The 18,414-nt window shown below is 42.5% G+C and overlaps 1 protein-coding gene across 3 annotated transcripts in view; it reads left to right on the top strand.

Annotated features, from left to right (window-relative positions):
- DRC8 (dynein regulatory complex subunit 8) overlaps nt 1–18,414 on the top strand; it is a 74,885-nt gene that overhangs the window by 30,910 nt on the left and 25,561 nt on the right. The gene's annotated exons all lie outside the window — the stretch shown is intronic.

Here is an 18,414-nt window from a genome sequence, read left to right as displayed (position 1 = left end):
GTCTCAAAAACTTCTAATACTAAGGCCAGCAATGCAGTGGAGAGCGATCTAAAGTGCAGCAGACAATTGCTTATAAATTAGGGCCATCCATCACTTCCTGTACTAGCCAGGGCCCAGGTGCTTCGACTTGAGCCAAATTGAACCGGCAATATGAGATTTTAGTTATGCATTGTAATGATATGGATTATTTAGTTTCTAGACCCAAGGGTCCAAGATTAACAAGTGGAACAAGTTTCATGTCCTCATATGAACATGTAAAAGCTCATGAAGTTTTGTTTTGTACTCCAGTTTGTGTGTAAGCCTGCTGTGATAGACAGCGTGGAAGGAGTAGTTAAATGCGTCCTCCTGGGTCTTATAATGGGCTCTGCTAGTTACTTGTCTTGCTGAGACAAATGTCAGATAGAGGCATCTCACGGGAGGGAGGGCTTATTCGGCTCAGAGTTTGAGAGTACAGGCTGTCATGGCAGGGATGTCGTGGCAGCATGAGCTTGTGGTATCTGGTCATATTACATCCATAGTCAGGAAGCAGAGAGAGAAGTATGAAGTTTAGCTCACTCTTCCCATTTTTGTTCAGTCCTGGATCCCAGCCTAAGGAAAGGTGCTGCCCATAGTTAAGGGAGTCTTCCCACCTCAGTTAACCTTCACAGGTAGGCCCAAGCTCAGGCATGCCCAGAGGCTCACCTAACCTTATCCCATGCTCAGGCATGCCCAGAGGCTCACCTAACCTTACCCCATGCTCAGGCATGCCCAGAGGCTCACCTAACCTTACCCCATGCTCAGGCATGCCCAAGGCTTGGCTCTTACTGGTTCTAGGCCCTGCCAGGATGATAGTTGGTATTAACCATCATGGGCAATGTGAGCCTGGGTTCAGCCATTGCAGTGGAGGTGTTATGAGAATGTACAGGGTGGCATGGTGGCACTGCGCAGCTCTGCGGAGCTCTGGTCACATCTCCTTCTATGGGAATGACTCTCTACACAGATTGAGTCTGGTCGGTGTGTTCTTTTGGGAAAGTGAGCTGGGCAGGGATGGTGCTGGTTGTAGGCTTTGATGAGCAGCATGGAACATAAAGACCTATCTTGGGATTATAAGGACTAGATATATGCTAGACAAGTTCTTGCCCACTGACCTCTCCTTGAATCTGAATGGTTCTCATCCTGGGCCATGGGAGAGGTATTGTTAGAAAAATCAGGGAAAATATAGCTTTAGATGTGCTGTTTGGTTGAGGTCTCTGGGGATGGGTTCCAAGGCTTTGTGCATGCCAGTCAGACATTCTGCCGCTGAGTTACACCCCAGCGCTACCAAAGCTTTGTGAGAAGGGAAAAGAGATCAAGCATGTGCTTAAGTTTTGCGTACTGACAGTCTGGCTGTCCTGTAGTTGACATCTAGGAGTTTTGTGTCCATCAACTTATCGTAAAGTTTTTATTTGTGGGAAGGGTTAGCATCTCCAGGCTTGACGACAAGGGATACGTATATGCTTTGCTCAGTATCACACCTGGGCTTTTCCAGTTCCAAGTCTCTGACTGCGCCTGGGAGCATGCCTTCCTGCCCGCATTTTCCTACCCAGCCCTTCACAGATTCCTGGCCTTGTTTCTTGCCTTTAGTTTTCTTGACAGTAACAGTGAAAGGAAATTTCCCATATCCTGTAGAGCAGAGCCAGCCATGCCTTCTTTGGTACAGGGCCAAGTCAGGAGAAAGAGATGTGTTTATGGGCTGAAACTTCCCCCATTCTAAAATAATTTTACTGAGTTCCCAAGGGAAAGCATGTGCTTACAGTTGAGTCTACTCTATCAGATAAAGATGGCCACCGGGAGGAGAGCCATTGTTCTAGGTGCTAGAATATTAGTGCTAAGCACATTTGAAGAATTGTAAACGGATGGCTGCAGCTTTCTAATCTTGACTCCTTATGTTAATTTTTGTTTATTTGTTTGTTTCTCTTTTGAAACAGTCTTATTCTGGCCTTCAAGTAACTGTGTAGCTTAGGCTGACCTCAAACTCATGGCAGCCCTCTTGCCTCTGTTTTGGAGTAGTGGGCTTCCAGCTGTGTATGCTGCTGTGCCTGGCTCCCTATACTGACTTATGTGGCACTTCAGCCTCCTGCTTCTGGTGTCACTTTGAATCAGCCTTTATAACCTGGATGTAAGGACAGAGACACAGAAACCCTTGCCCAGGTTGCACAGAGTGAGCAGCTAAGTTGAAGGTCAAGTTAGTTAGTTTTTGTTTTTTGTTGAGCAGTGTTCTCCAAGCTGGTTGCACCCAACCCAGGAGAAGCCTTGGGAACACTGTGATGAACAGGGTCTCTCTGTTTCTAAAGCAGTTGATTTGTCTGGAATTTATAATGGCTTATGATTAGAAGTGAAAGCTAAATTTTTAACTTAACAGTTTATATTTTCTGTTTAAATTGTTAGGCCTACTATATAATATGCTACCTTTTATACAATTGGATCCCATTTCAACTGGCTTCTGGTCTATTTCGTTGCCTTCAGAGAGGGTCTCATTATGTGGTCTTGGTAGGCAGGAACTCTCTCTGTAGATCAGAGTGGCATCATGCTCAAACAGATCCAACTGCCTCTTCTGGAATTAATATACCCTGCCCTACTTAACAATACAGTTTTGATGATTAGTCCTTTGTATTGTCTACGGCTCCTCATTCAATTGTGCCAGTGAATCTAATATACTGAGGTAAGCCTCATTAATTGATAATTTAAGATACCTATAGGATTTTGCTTTAATAATCCATGTTGCAGAATCTGTTGGTGTGTATGATATTTTGCAACTGTGAGACTTTTTCTGTAGGATAATTTCTTAGGAATAGGTCAAAGTACCCAGAATGCTGGCGCATGTTTTTAATCTTAGCCCTTAGGAGGAAGAGGCAGCCGGATCTCTGAATGCAAGGCCAGCCTGGTCTACAGAGAAATGCTCTCTGGGCAAGCCAGAGCCAACCAACCAACTAACCAATCAACCAACCTACTAATAGAAAATAAGAACTAGGTCAAAGTGCATGGATATTTTTGGTACATGTTGTTATCTTGAGACGATGGTTTCCCATCTTGCCATGTGATGTTGCCTGTTTTTTCTCCCTCTGAAAAAGTTTGTCAAACTGTTAATTTTTATTTTCTGAATTATGAGCACCTTTACTTTTTGTCTTTTTCATTTTTTAATTTATTCATTTACGTGTGTGTGTGTGTGTGTGTGTGTGTGTGTGTGTGTGTGTGTGTTGCATTCCCAATGCATTCGTGTGGAAGCCAGGACAACTTTTGGAAGTCACTTCTTTTTTTCCCCTGTGTGGGTTCCAGGGATGCAGCTCAGGCCTCTTGCCTCAGTGACAGTCATCTTTACCTGTTGACTTACCTTGCTAGACCATGAAAACTTTTTCTAGTTCTAAAACCTATTTGTATCTCATTCTATTTGGAAAGGTAGTTTATGACTTTTGATTATTTTTCTTACTTAGTTATTTCTGGTTTTATAAGTTAAAGATTTTGGTGTGTGATGTAAATCATGTGTTTTCTTCCTTTGATTTTACTTGCTGGAATTCAGAAATTTAAAAAATATTCAGATTACATACCTTTTTTTAGTATGAATATAGTTTTTGGAGACAAAAACCACTGCTGGCTGTTTGGTGGCAAATATGTTTAATATCAGCACTCTGGAAGCATAGACATACATATGTCTATAAGTTTGAGGCTAGCCTGATCTACATGGTAAATCTCAGGCTAGCCAGTGAGACCCTTGTCTTAAAAAATGTTTGGACATTAGCTTGCTTGTTATTGTTGGATTTCCTTGCCAGGCCCAGGGGCTCTCCACACATTCAACATGTATTTTATTTACCATTGAGCTATACCACAATCTGTGGAATTGCCATAAGAGAATAACTTGGTTACCTTGAGTGTAATTAACTTATTAAAAATAAATAATAAAAACCAGAAACATGTTTTTAAGGGAATGCTGAAGTCAAGAAAATATTTTTCTTTTTCTTTTTCTTTTTTTTGTTTGTTTTTGTTTTTCATTTTGTTTGTTTGTTTGGTTTTTGGAGACAGTGTTTCTCTGTATAGCCTTGGCTGTCCTAGACTCACTTTGTAGACCAGGCTGTCCTCGAACTCACAGTAATCTGCCTGCCTCTGCCTCCTGAGTGCCTGGATTAAAGGCATGCCACTACCATGCCCGGCTTCCTTTGGTTTTCTGAGACAAGGCTTCTATGTGTTACCATGGCTGTCCTGGACTTGCTTTGTAGACCAGGCTGGCCTTGAACTCACACTGATCTACCTGCCTCTGCCTCCCAAATGCTGGCGTTAAAGGTGTGTGCCACCATGTCCCACTGCAAGTATTTTTTTTTCTATATGGCTAGTTTTCAAATTCAATTTGAAAAAGAACTGTAATTTTACCAAGAAATCTTACTTTTTGTAATTTGTTCTCTTCGAATTTAATAGAATAAAAGTATGCTAGAAATCAGTGGAGTCAGTCTTAGACTCTGCCCTTGATTTTCAGAACTGCACTCCTTTTAACTGATGATTTCCCTTATCTATTAAGTTGAAATGATGGTTTCTGCCACACTTAAACATCAAGACCATTACTGTCCAGTCAAAAACAGAAATGAATTCTGAAGGTGTTATAAGATTGTATTGGATTGTGACATTTTCAACATACTTTATTAAACCAACTTAAGAGGAGAAAGGGCTGTTCTTTCCTGCCTTCTAGCTATACTCCGAGGCTCACAATTGCATGCTTTTTAAAAATAAAAATAATTTGCTTAAGTGGGACATGGTGGCTCATATCTGTGACCATAGCACTTGGAAGGTAATGGCTGGAGGGCAGGAGTTCAAAGTTATCCTCAGCTCATAAGTGCTAGGCTAGCCTGGCTGCATAAGACCCTGTCTCAAAAGAAAAAATTGAATTTACAAAAGAAAAAAATAATTCCCATTGAAGAGACTGTGGAGTCTCAGATGTTTGTCATAGAAGACAACATTTACATTCAGAAAAGAAGATCTTAGGAGACTCTAGGCACATGATCTACTTCAAATGTAGAAAGCACTGTTTATTTTTATTTTTTTTTATTTTAAAAGATAAGGAAATCAATACTTTAAAAATTCCTTGTAGCAGGGCACAGTGGCATATGCCTCTAATCCCAGAATTCAGGAGGCAGAGGCAGGTATATCTCTGTGAGTTTGAGGCTAGCCTAGTCTACAAAGCGAGTCCAGGACAGCCAAGGCTACCCAGAGAAACCCTGTCTTGAAAAACAAAAACAAAACAAAAATTCCTTGCATTCCTCCAAGCTATCTTATGAATTATTTTTACTTAAAAGATAGCCTTTTCATATTGTAACATTCACTTAACCTGTCTGTCTCTGTCTTTGTCTCTCTCTCTCTCTCTCTCTCTCTCTCTCTCTCTCTCTCTCTCTCACACACACACACACACACACACACACACACACACACACAGGCACTTGAGCTGCATGGGCACTAGGTTGGTATTTGCTGCCTTTGAAAGGCTTCAGGGGCTCTGTGTTTCCTGTCACTGTGGTGGCTGCACACCAACTCTGTTCAGCTAACATGCTGGTGACAGCTCCTTCCCTCCCTCGCTCTCAGCTTCTTCCCTGCTCCTGACGAGTCTCTCCTGCCCGCCTCTTCACCCTTGGGTCTGGTCACTCAGGGTTTCTGCAGACTTAGAATCTTGCGTACTGGCTTCTCTGCCACTCTTCTCCCAGGTGTGGCTCTCTGTATGTTTTGCTTGAAATCTTCCAAGGAAGAAAAGGGAAATTCTACTTTGATCACTTATTAATATTCAGCAGAGGGTGTCTTTGTTGAGCCGAGCTTATGCTAGACTTCAGAGGCCTTTGCTGAAGGCCTAGAGCTATGTGACTTTGGGGTTAAGTAGCCACCTCTGGTTCAGTCAGTTGTGCCTGGGGAGACGGATCAAACACATAAAACCCAGCAGTCTGTATGGGAAGAACGCCTTCACAGAGGGCTGTGCATTGGGCATGGAACTTCCTGCCTTAGTGACGTAATTACCTCCAAAAATCCTGGTGCAGTGGTTAAGCCTAAGAGACATTTTGACCTCGTTTCTAGAGCAGCAGTTGTGAACTCACTGGTCTCTTTCCATTCCCTCCCTGGTGTGCTAGTGATTCATGCCTGAGCAGGCGGCCCTGCTCTAACTTCAGACACCTTCAGAGATAGAAGGGGACTCAGGACTGTGGGCTTGTTGGCCATGTAACCGAGTCTTTGTTCATGGAATGTGGGGCAGGTGGTGTGTGCCACTTCAGGCACATATCAAATTGGGTGGAGTTATTAGCAAATCTTATTTTCCTTCTTATCTCCTCTTCTTCCTTTCTTTTTATCTGCCTTTCCCCCCTTTTTCCTCACCCCTCCCTCCCACCTCCTCTCCTGGCATCTCTTTCTTAGGCTAGGAATCTGATGAAAGGCCTGGTGAATGGTAGGTACACATGGTACCACTGAGTGTCCCCCAGTCTTTACCATCCTTTCCCCGTGAGCTGACAAGCTGTTTCTGAAATTTATACTTATCTGTAAGGAACTGGATATAACCTAAGCAATCGTGGAAGTGAAAAAGAAGGTTGGATGCCTACTTCTTGTTTTCAAGATTTACTTCAGAGCTATGCTAACGGAGACAGTTCTTTAATTGATCTCCACAAAAGGTGGAGCTAGGATAACTGAGTATCCAATTGTAAGTAAATGATGCCGTATCCCTCCCACATACCATGTATAAAAACTAACTCAAAAGAAAAAAACCACAGGCAAGACCTCAAGTTATAAAACTCTTGGGGAAAAAAACCATTGGTATATGTCTTGTGACTTTGGATTGGATAGTTCCTGAGTGTGTGGGAGGCAGCTAAGGCAGTAGCAATAGCTTGTAATGTTTGGGGCGTCCTTTGGACACCTGGACAATCAAAGGAGGACTTCTCAGGTTCGGTGTTGGGGTTCTTGTTAAATGGTCTATAGCTTTTGGAGGGAGTATTATCAGCCCAGATGGGAAAATTTCACTTAAATTATGTATTTATATTTATATAACAACTTACATGTGTTATAAGCATTTTTAGGTTGATAATAGTATGATTCATGCTAATTTTTTCAGCTATCCTTAATATTTTACCTTCCTTCCTCTTGAATTATCTTTTTCCTCCCTCTCCAGTTAAAGTCCTCTCATTTTTCCCATTCCCCACATCAGCGCAACTCCACCCTGCTATTCGTTTTATAGTGCCCTCCTTCTTGCCTACGGCAATGCCACTTTTCATTTTCCTAGTGTGGACACCGTTATAGAAGACCACAACTGGTCAAAATGCAGAGTTGTGGAGCCTAGTCCTAATGGTAGATCTGTTACCCAACTCCTGCCCACAGAGCTCAGGGGCCACTGTAGAAGGGCCCAGAAAGGCTGTAAGAGCCAGAAGAGCTGCAAGTTTGTCACGAAATTGTGTCTCCTGAAATGCCAGAGAAGCTACACCCATGATTTCTCACCAGCATGGCTGCCTAAACATGACCTGAACAAGGACAGCATCAGGAGACATGTTAACATGCAAGGGGCAATGCTCAAGAGCTGAGAGTAGGAGAGGTAGTCTTCCCTAGGAAGAGTGCACCATTGGTTATCCAATAGCGAATGGTCAGTCCTGAAGACAGACATGCAAGCAATATTACACAGACTGAGCAGGTTGTATTTTCATATATTAGGAACATAGATGCGTGTGTGTAACAACAATTAAAGGAAAAGAGGGCATGAATTTGAAAAAAAAAAAACAAAGGGGACATATGGGTGGGTTTCAAGGGGGAGAAACAGAAGGGAGAAATAACATAATTATATTATACTCTAAAAAAAGTATTAAAAATCAACTGAAAAGGGCTGGAGAGGTGGCTCAGCGGTTAGAAGCTGTCCTTATAGAGGACCCCAGTTCAGTCCCCAGCACGCATCTCAGGTGGCTCAGCGGTTAGAAGCTGTCCTTATAGAGGACCCCAGTTCAGTTCCCAGCACCCATCTCAGGTGGCTCACAGCCACTTGCAACTCCAGCTGCAGAGGATCCAACACCCTGTCCTCGTCTCCTCAGGCACCCACTCACATAGACACACACACATAAAAGAATAAAATAAACATGTAAGAAAATCAATTGAAATAAAAAGCAAACCAGACAGATCTTAGAAACTCTATCCATAGAACATGTGGATGCACTTCTCACCGCCTCCCTCCACCCCAGTCAGAGTTTCTCTTGTGTAGCCTTGGCTGTCCTGGAACTTGCTCTGTAGACCACAGAGATTTGCCTGCCTCTGCTGGGATTAAAGGCGTGCGCCACCACCCGCCTGGTTTAGACGCACTTCTTTCTGTAGCCTCAGTAGCCAGGTTGTCAGTGGGGTCTACCATTGGAAGACTTCAGTCCAGATAGCTGCATATTAAAATTTAAAATGTATTCCTTATGGAGCTTAATCTCTTTCAGGAGATGGGACAAAAAGGAAAACTTCTGAATTATTTTTCTGAAGTGTATATAATTCCAACACCAAAAACCTAATAAAGATTGCATAAAACAGCCAGGAGTAGTGGTGCACACCTTTAATCCCAGCACTCAGGGAGGCAGAGGCAGGTGTATCTCTGTGACTTTGAGGCCACCCTGGTCTACAAAGTGAATCAAGGACAGCCAATGCCCCACAGAGAAACCCTGTCTTGGGGGCAAAAAAACCCCAAGGAAAGGATTATGTAAAGCTACATTGAAAATTTCAAATAAAACAGTAGCAACAAAATCTAGTAAATTAATGCAAACTTTTTTCTAGAAATGTAAGAGTATTACTATGTTGGACATTTATTAATATAGCACATTGTATTAGTATACCTAAGAAGAAAAAGAAGCATTTGACAGAATTTAGCAAGATGTTCATAATTTTAAAGTCTCAATAAAGTAGATGTTAGGGAAAGTTTCCTTAGCTCCATGCTGAGGTTCTTACTTAATGAGGAGTCATGTGTGGTATTTTGGTTAAAATGATGAACAAGATAAGGATATCTACATTTGCCACCATCAACATCAGTGCCCAACACAACTGGTTAAGTAGTAACATGGATATAAATACTGGGTATGAAATGGTAGGCGGTACAAAAGATAGGAGAAAGAAAAACTATTTGCAGCTATATGACCAAATAGCGAGGAAACCTAGGAGAATGGATAAGAAAATTATTGCAAAGAAAAATAAAATTTAGTAAAGTAGTAAGATTACTATACAGAAGGCTGTGTGAAGGTGTCGGATGCCCTGGAACTAGAGTTACAGACAGCTGTGAGCAGCCGTGTGGGTCCTGGGAACTGAACTGGGGTCCTAGCTGCTGAGCTACCTTCCCAGCCCCAGGAGCCTTATATTCTATAAATAGTGCCCAGTTAGATGATGGAGGATCCATTTATAGAGCAACAAAAATACAGAGGTTATAGACAAAAAAATGCAACAAGAAATATATAAATCATACCATAGGAAAACCTATATGATATAAAAACAGAACAAATGGAATGAAACCATGTTTGAGGGATAGAAAATTTGAAATAATAAAGGTGTCAAATCATCCTAAATTGACATAAATTCAGCAAAGTGAAAATGAACATTTTCTGTAATTTGACAAGTGGGATTTAATGTACATATGAAAAAGTAAGCTAGAACAGCTAAGGGAACTCATGAAAAAGAACAAGGAGGCTGCTGTAGCTTTGTTTGATATCAAATGATATTATAGGAGCTGGAGAGATGGCTCAGTGTGTAAGAGCACTCGCTGCTCTCACAGAGGAGCCTGGTACCCACCTTGGAGAGGAGGCAGGACACAAGCACCTTTCTGCTTCCAGCCAAGGCTGCTCAGATGCACATATACATTTACACACAGAAAGTACGCATGGGGGAAGGGAGGGAAGGGAAGGAAAGGAAAGGAAGAAAAGACTAGAAATAGTTATGTGAAGAATCAGTGGGAAGGAAATCCAGAAGTCTTGTGGAGGGAAGTGGCATTAGCATGTTGGGAAAACAAAGGAGAGGGCAGTTGGCATGCAGGTCAGGGTGCAGAACCTTCGTGAAGGTTGACAGGCCTGCAGAGAGCGAGCGCCTGGCGGTGGAAAGAGTGGCTTGTGAGAGGGCGGCACAGAATGTCAGTGTGTGGGCTGGTGTAGTAGCCCAGGCACAAGGACAGAAGCCAGTGGTGCAGTGGCAGCAGAGCAGGGTGTGAAAAACCATCTTACTGCTATAAGTTGAACTTCTGTTCCTAAATTTCATGTCTTGAAATGCTTTTTTCTTTCAAATTGATACATGATAATTTGTATATTTATAGGGTACACATGATATAATTATAAACATGTCTACAATGTATATTGATCAAATTGGGTAATCTTGTCCCTGAGTTTTTAAATTCTTCTAGATTTTTATACAATATATGGTGGTCTTATAAACTGTAGTCATGTTGTGTGCTGTAGGTGTAGAACTCACTCCTCCAGCCTTACTGTGTGATTTCCAGGCCTCCTGCCATCACCTCCCCTCTCCGCCTTCTCGTCAGCACTTACTGTTCTGATCTGTTCCTCTATGGGAGCAATGTTTTTAGGTTTTTCTATATGAGTGAAATATTGTATTTCGTATATATAATATTTGTATTTCTTTGCCTGATTTACTTTATTTAATGTCCTACAGTTACTTTGCTGCTGCCAATAACAACTTTAATTTAAAAAATCAGCAAATAGTATTCTCGCGCGCGCGCACGTGTGTGTGTGTGTGTGTGTGTGTGTGTGTGTGTGTTTCCTTTACCCATTCACTTGCTGACACACCTCAGTTGACCCCCTATCCTGGCTTTGTGTATCATGCTGGAGTAAACAGGACTGTGCAGATATGTCTTTGATGTGCTTATTTAGTGTCTTCAGCTGTGCGGCAGAAGCAGACTGGCTGGATGTACAGTTATGGCCCTGTGAGGGTGTTGCTAGTGTTCCCCACACGGCCGCACTGGTTTATGTTCCCATCAGAGGTCTGTCAGAGGCCCCCACCCAAGCCCCCACTTTTGATCTTTTCTACTGTTTTTGGTAATTGCCATTCTGAGGGGGAGACGACATCTCCTAGTGGTTTGGATTTAGATTCCCTAGTGAGTACTGATGTTGGACATACCTTCGTATGTTTGTGGGCCATTAGTGTATCTCCTCTTGAAAAATGTCTGCTCAGATCACTGCCTTTTTAAAAAAAAATCAGAGACTTTTCAGTTGTTCAAATTCATCCTATCTTCTAGACACTGATCCCTTTTCAGATACATAGTTTACAAACATTTCCCCTACTCTATACCTCCCTCCTCATCTGTTGTCTTTCCCTTGCTGTGAAGTCTCTATTTGGTATACTTTCATTTACCCATCACTGCTTTTGTTGGCTGTACTTTTGAGATCTTAACAACTACCACCACCAATAATAACAACAACCGCAACAACAGTGACAGCAGCACAAACCTTCACCTGTCCCTGTCTGGAAGTGTTTCTCCTTGTGTTTTGAAAATTTAAACTCCGATAGCTCAGAATCTGAGTTTATCTACAGACGAAGTGTTTAAAGAGGTGATTGGAGAGCCGGGTTTGGTGGCTCATGCCTTTAATCCCACCACTTGGGAGGTAGTAGCAGGCAGATCTCTGTGAGTTCGAGGTCAGCCTGGTCTACAAAGTGATTGCAGGACAGCCAGGGATACACAGAGAAACCCTGTTTCAAAAACCAACTAATCAACTAAACAAAAAAGAGTGATTGGATTAAGAGCCTTGCTTTAGGAGAAGCCTAATCAGTCTCATCGGTTCTTTCACCCTGTGCATGCCAGGCAGGTGGCTTGCCACTGGCTTATACCAGGAGAGGCACTAGGGAGTCTGCTCAGAGAGATGCTCCTGTGAGGACAAGTAAGGCCTCTGTCTGCAAGCTAAGCAGGGAGCTTTAGGTGAAGCCCTCAGAGAGTGAGAAAAGAAGTTGCTGACACTGTGTAGCCCCTCCACCCCCCTATATTTTCTCATGGTAGCTTGTGTTTAGCGAGCTAACACAAGGACAAAAACAGCAATGCTGGTGCGATTTTTTAAATAGCGCTTATCACTGACTAAAATTAGCTTGTACTTATTTGTGTTTGTGCTCCTCTCCTGGTTGTAAGCTCCAAGGCTAGAACAGGGACTCATCTTTCTCATTCCCCATAGTAGTCACAACACTGAGCAAAAGGAGCTGCACCATTAAATCACGGATCCTGCCACTGTAATGTCCTGCTTTTTACAGAGCCCAGAGTTCTTCTTTTGGGACCAAGACCTCTAGCACAGGGACTAAGAAGAAATAGCATTGCAGCAATTAAGAGCCAGAAACCCTTTGTTGTTTTCCTTTAAAGGCTCTTCAGTTGATTAGAAAGGCCTTGGAGGGCTGTTTGGAACAGAGTAGTTCTGAGCACTAGAGAATCTGCCCTTGTTTTAGATTTCTTTTATTATTTAGCTTCAAAATAATGGTGATCTATGAAAAAAAATGTCATACTAGGGGAAGAAGGCAGGGTCCTTGTTTTGTTCTTTACTCTTCTGTAAAATAGTACCCAGCATAGCAGTCTTCAGTAAATGTTTGTTAAATGAATGGTATCCATTTTCCAAAATTCTGCTTTGTTCTAGAAATTTCCAAATTGTGTTACACTAACTAATACTTTGTGTAAGAGTACTTGTATTACAGAAGGGTAAAAGGATTTGCCACCTTTTGGCCCTTAGAATTGCATCAGATGTCCTTAATCTGTTTTCATTGGGGTGTTTTTGACCTTGACTGCCCTTAATGGATGATTTACACTCTTCCAGTTCAATGGCACTGGTGCCACCTTGTGTCGGCAATGTGATACTACACCCATTGAATGTCAGCATGTCAAGAGCCCATCCAATGCCTCTGTTGGGTTGCTCATTCTTTGTCTAAATGACATTGCTGTCTGTATGGTATAAATGCAGAAAGGAATTTTGTTTAAAAGGCTTTGGAGCTAAGGTGGGTAAGGTGGCACACACCTGTAATCCTAGCACTCTGGGAGGCAGAGGCAGGTGGCTCTCTGAGTTTGAGGCTTGCCTGGTCTACAAAGTCCAGGACAGCCAAGGAAACCCTGTCTCAACAAACAAACAAACAAACAAACAAACAAACAAGGCTTTGGAGCTGGTTTGCATTTATCAATATAAGGCATCTCTGTACTTTGATAAGATAAATGAAAGTTTCTATATTTTAAAACATTTATATTAAATGGTTGTTGTTTCATCAGTTTATTAAAAATCCCATAAAAGTGATTGATAGAGAAGAAAATAATATTTCAAAAGAAAACTAAAAAAAATTTAAACAAAAGTTATATTGGTGTCTGCTTTATTTGCATGGTGGAGTACTAAGTGATTTGGTCCTCACTGCTGTGGTCAGTGGAGGAGAGGAACTTGTACACAGGCAGCTGTCTGAAGTGGCAGTGGCCCACAGGATCGGGACTGGTATGTAGAAGCTGGCTCAGAAGAGTGTCTGAAACCATTGTTAAAAACTAGTTGATATGAAGAATTACTTAGCTGGGCGGTGGTGGTGCACGCCTTTAATAATCCCAGGACTTCGGAGGCAGAGGCAGCCTGGACTAGAATTAGTTCCAGGACAGCCAGAGCTATTACACAGAGAAACCCTGTCTCAAAAAATAAAAAAAATAAAAATAAAAGAATTACTTAAGCTCAGTTTCATTACACACACACACACACACACACACACACACACACACACATTTTAAAAAGATGCAGCTGTATAGATGGTTCAGCAGGTAAGAGCTCTTTAGCAGAGGACCTGACTTTGGATCCCAGAACTCGTATTGGATAGCCCACAACCACCCGAACTCCAGTTCCAGCCGATCGGAGCCCCTTTTCTGGATTTCTTATGTACCCACATGCATGTGGCATACATAAAGACACACTGCCATGTACAGATACACATAAAAATAAATAAATATTTCAAAAAGCCCAAACAAGCCAGGCATGGTGGTGTGTACTTTTTATCCCAGTACTCGGGAGGCAGAGGCAGGTGGATCTCTGTCTACAGAGCAAGTCCAGGACAGCCAGGGCTACATGGAGAAACAAACAAACAAACAAACAAACAAACAAACAAACTCACTCCCCCAAACAGAGGTGCCTGTTTCTAAAGCATTTGTTGTTTATTACTTTTTGGCATAGGGCCTTACTATGTGATCCTGGCTGGCTTGAAACTTGCTGTTTTTAGTAGTGTGGCCTTGAACTCATGATAATCCTCCTGCCTCCCCAGTGTTGGACTTACAGATGTATGCTACCATACCTAGTTGAAGAAGTTTTAAATGTTGGATGAGCATGGCGGTGCAAGTTTATCATCCTAGCACACAGGAAGCTGAGATAGGAGGATTGCTTCGAGCTCAGGGTTAGCTTAAAAAGATGGTTTCAAAATACTCATATATTTTAAAAGTACCTTAATAATTTTAGTGATAGTAAAACATTTCACTACACCAGTGAGATGGCTAAGAAGAAAAGTGCTTGCATGAGGCCCTGGATTTGGACCCTTAGCACCAAACATAAAGTACGTGGCAGTAAGTGTTACAGTTCCAGTACTGGGGAGGCAGAGGCAAGAAACTCTCTGGAGCTCCTGGCTAGCCAGGTTAGTGAATTGGTGAGCTCTGGTTCAGTGAGAGACCCGTTTCAAAAACTATGCTAGAGAGCTGTTGAGGAAGATATCCTGCATAGACTGCTGGCCTCTGCGTATATGTGCATACACATAGTTTTATATTATTGTTATTATGTTTTGTTTTGTTTTTTGTTTTTGTTTTTGTTTTTTTGAGACAAGGTCTCATTAAGTAGCTTTGGCTATCCTAAAACTTGATATGTGGACCAGGCTGGCTTTGAATTTGTGGTAATCTTATGGCTCAGCCTGCTGAATGCTGATATCATAGGTATGGACCACTAGGCCCAGCTCATTAAAACTAGGTTTAATTAGCTGAGTGTAGTGGTACACACTGTTATTCCTAGCACTTTGGAGGCAGAGGCAGGCAGATCTCTGTGAGTTCAAAGCTAGCCTGGTCTACATAATAAACTCTAGGACAGCCAGAGCTACACATAGTGAGATCCTGTGTCAAACCCCCCCATACCCCAAAAAGGGGTCTAAGTGGTTCCTTAAAATAATTTTAGGGCCAGCAAGATGGCTCAGTGGGTAAGCCACTTGCTGCTAAGCTTGACTACCTGAGTTGAATCCCCAGAACCTCCATAGTGGACAGAAAGAACTGACTCCCATAAGTTGTCCTCTGACCTCCACATGTGTGCAGTGGCATGCACCTATTCCTACCCTTCTGTCCATATCCCCCCTTTCCCATCCTGCCCCCCAAGAAATAAATAAACAACAGGTAATGACAAATAAAATAAAATTAAAATTAAAAACAGAATAAATTTCACTTGTTAGAAATAGGTTATCCAAGGGCTGGAGAGATGGCTCAGTGGTCAAGAATACCATCTGCTCTTTCAGAGGTCCTGAGTTCAATTCCTAGCAACCACATGGTGGCTCACAACCACCTGTACTGGGATCTGGTGCCCTCTTCTGGCCTGCGGATATACATGCAGACAGAGCACTCATACATAAAATAAGCAAGTCTTAAAAAAAAAAAAAAAAAAGAAATAGGTTAACCAATGGTAACATTTAATCATCCTAGCTATTGCTTTCATTTTGTAATTGCTATTTATCCTATACAGCCTATTTTTGTCATATTATTTCCCATTCCCCGACTCCTCCCAGATTCTTCCCCACTCCCTGCCCACATATCTTATTTGTGTTAGACACCTGCTACTGAGCATGGGGCCTGCCCTAGAGTGAGGCTGATGTACCCAGTATCACCAGTATCAGCTAGGTATATGTCAGTATACTCCATTGAAGAAAACTGATTTTCCCTTGTCCAGAAGCTATTAATTTTGGATAGTTTCTGGGCTAGGAGTGCACCTTGTACCCACTTTCCCTCGTTTGTATTGGGATTTTTGTCAGGCTTGAGCTTGGACAAGTCTTAGAAATGCTGTCACAGTCTCTGTGAATTCATATATGCACCTTCCCTGTTGTGGCAGAAAAACTGCCCACCATCTCTTGTTCTTCGAATTTTGCCCCTCCTCTTCCACATAGATCCCTGAGCCTTGACAGAGAGTGTGACGAAGACGTCCCACGCATGGCTGAGCGCTTCCAAGCCTCATTCTCTGCAGGATGTCTAGCTGTGTGTCTCTGTGTTAATCACCATGCACTGCAAGAAGCTTCTCTGCTGAAGGCTGAACAATAATTCCCTGATCTGTGGTAGTGTGTATAGAATCTTCTAGCACTATAAACACCAGCCAGTAGGGTGAATCTTCCAGTTGAGTACCACTTTTATTTCCATGTTCTAATGGTATAAATATGTGACATCTTCAGCAATAGGGTCTTACCATCAAGGTGGAAATAGCCTGTGGCGTTTGAAGAGCCTATGGGATCCCTTTGGCCAGGGACTCAAAAAGATGTAACCCATTCCTGTTACTGGGAGCTTTATTTGGTAACATATAATGTCTGCTTGTGGTTGTCTCCCCCATAATATAGTGACTCCATTTATAGTTTTTTAAAAATACATGTATATATTTTAGGAAGCTTCTACAGTGGTAGATTTTCATGTAGCTTTTCAAATAGCTTTCTTATGTTGGCTTTCTTATCTCATATTTTTCATTTTCTAGTTCCTGACTCATAAATTTTCTTTTTATTATTTCTGAACTTTTTCCTGGTTGTTGACATTTTCATTTTGCATTTCCTGAAATTGCATTTTCATCTTTTTTTGAGACAGGATCTCATGTAGCCTCGTCTGGCTTTCAACTTGCTATGTAGGAGAGAGGTTGAGCTCCTAATTCTCTTGCCTCCATTTCCCAAATGCTGGGATTGCAAGTGCATACTGCCACATCTGGCATTTTTCATCTCCTTTGATGTTTTTCTACATTTCTCTTTCAATTTTCTTCCTTCCTAAGCCTCCTACTCTTTTAGTGCAAAGGCCTGGTCATTTTCTTGCCTGTGTTCTTCTTCTCTGTCTCCCATCCCGTGGAGCATCACTGCTCCTAAGGCTGCAGCATCAGCAGCCTGATTTCCTCATAGCGGCCAGTATCCCAGCTCCTCTAGAAGCCATCTGGAGCTCTGCAGTGCCCACCTGGTCCCTTCTGCTGTGTTCCCATGTTCTTGGCACCAGCGCTGAGTGAGGGTGGCTTAGAGGATTGCTTAGTCTGCTGCTTATCCAGCCTTGTGTTTTATTCAGGCCATGGAAAACAGGGGAAGCTCTGAGTCACCGGGGCGTCTGCTGTGTTTGCCCTTTCCTCCCACCTCACGGGCTCAGGGACTTTCCATCCCTGCTGGTGTTCAGGACTGAACCCAGGGTTTCACACATGGAGAGCTCTTGGAATAGATTCATCTCACTTCATCACCATCTAAAGAAACATTTTTTAAAATTGGCATTTAGAGGCCACTTTCCTGTCCCTTCCTCATTTTCTCTTTTTTTTTTTTTTCATTTTCTCAGGCACCATCTGCATTGCCTTCACAGGATTGCCACTGAAGGGAACTCATGAACTGCTTCCTCTGGCCGCGTGTCCATCTACCATTTAGTGGGGACATGATTCTCATCTTCAGAGAGCCAGACACTTCTACTTCTCAAGAGACAAGCCCAGTGCTCAACCAGAGTCAGTTAGAAACCCAGCTCTTACCACAGGGGAGAGGCAGTAGTTCACATTGTTGCCTTCATTGATCTATCTGGAGGGAGAAAAAAGGGACTCCATCTTTCCATATGTCTTTCTTTGATCTTCAAGGAGGAATAGACTCACGGCCGGCCTCATTTCCACTTTCACCCCATGAAACACTGCTGTAAATCGATCAGGTGCTCCAAATAATCAGGTCCAGTGGGTATGGACCAAAGCTAGTGTTTTGCAAAGTCTGGTCCCATCCTGCAGTTTTTTACAGCTTTTATAATTTGAGCAACAGTGTGGAGATTCCTGTCTGATGGACCTTATGAGGGTGGTCTCTGGGTCTCATGACCACCAAAGGGATGTTTCTACCGCAGTTTCAGTGTATTTACAGAAGCAGATGTTGCGAGTAGCCATAGGGACGTTCTTTCTTTAGTAAACATGGTCAGCTATTTCTACAGACAGCTTTGTCTTTTTCTGTTTTTTCAAGATAAAAGGATGGGATTCAACTGAAACAAGCAGGAGCACAACAAGCGGAGTGCAGTGAAATTTAACCCAGTCTGTGTCCACGTAGTCCTGAGCCCTCAGGCAGAACTGAGGAGGCACCACAGCACAAGACTGTGTGTAGTTAGCTTGTGCTGGGTTCATATTAGCATACTAAATGTTAACATATATTCTTTTTCCTTCTCCACTAGCGTTAAACAACAGTTAATATAGCCATCAGTGAGGGACGTTCCTTCTTCTTCCCCTCATCTCATCCTGGTTCCTTTGC

This window comes from Acomys minous (genome assembly GCF_964271855.1).
Source record: "Acomys minous genome assembly, chromosome: 1".
NCBI lineage: Eukaryota > Metazoa > Chordata > Mammalia > Rodentia > Muridae > Acomys > Acomys minous.
The sequence above is the reverse complement of the archived record's forward strand: the minus strand, read 5'-3'. Positions and strand labels throughout refer to the sequence as shown.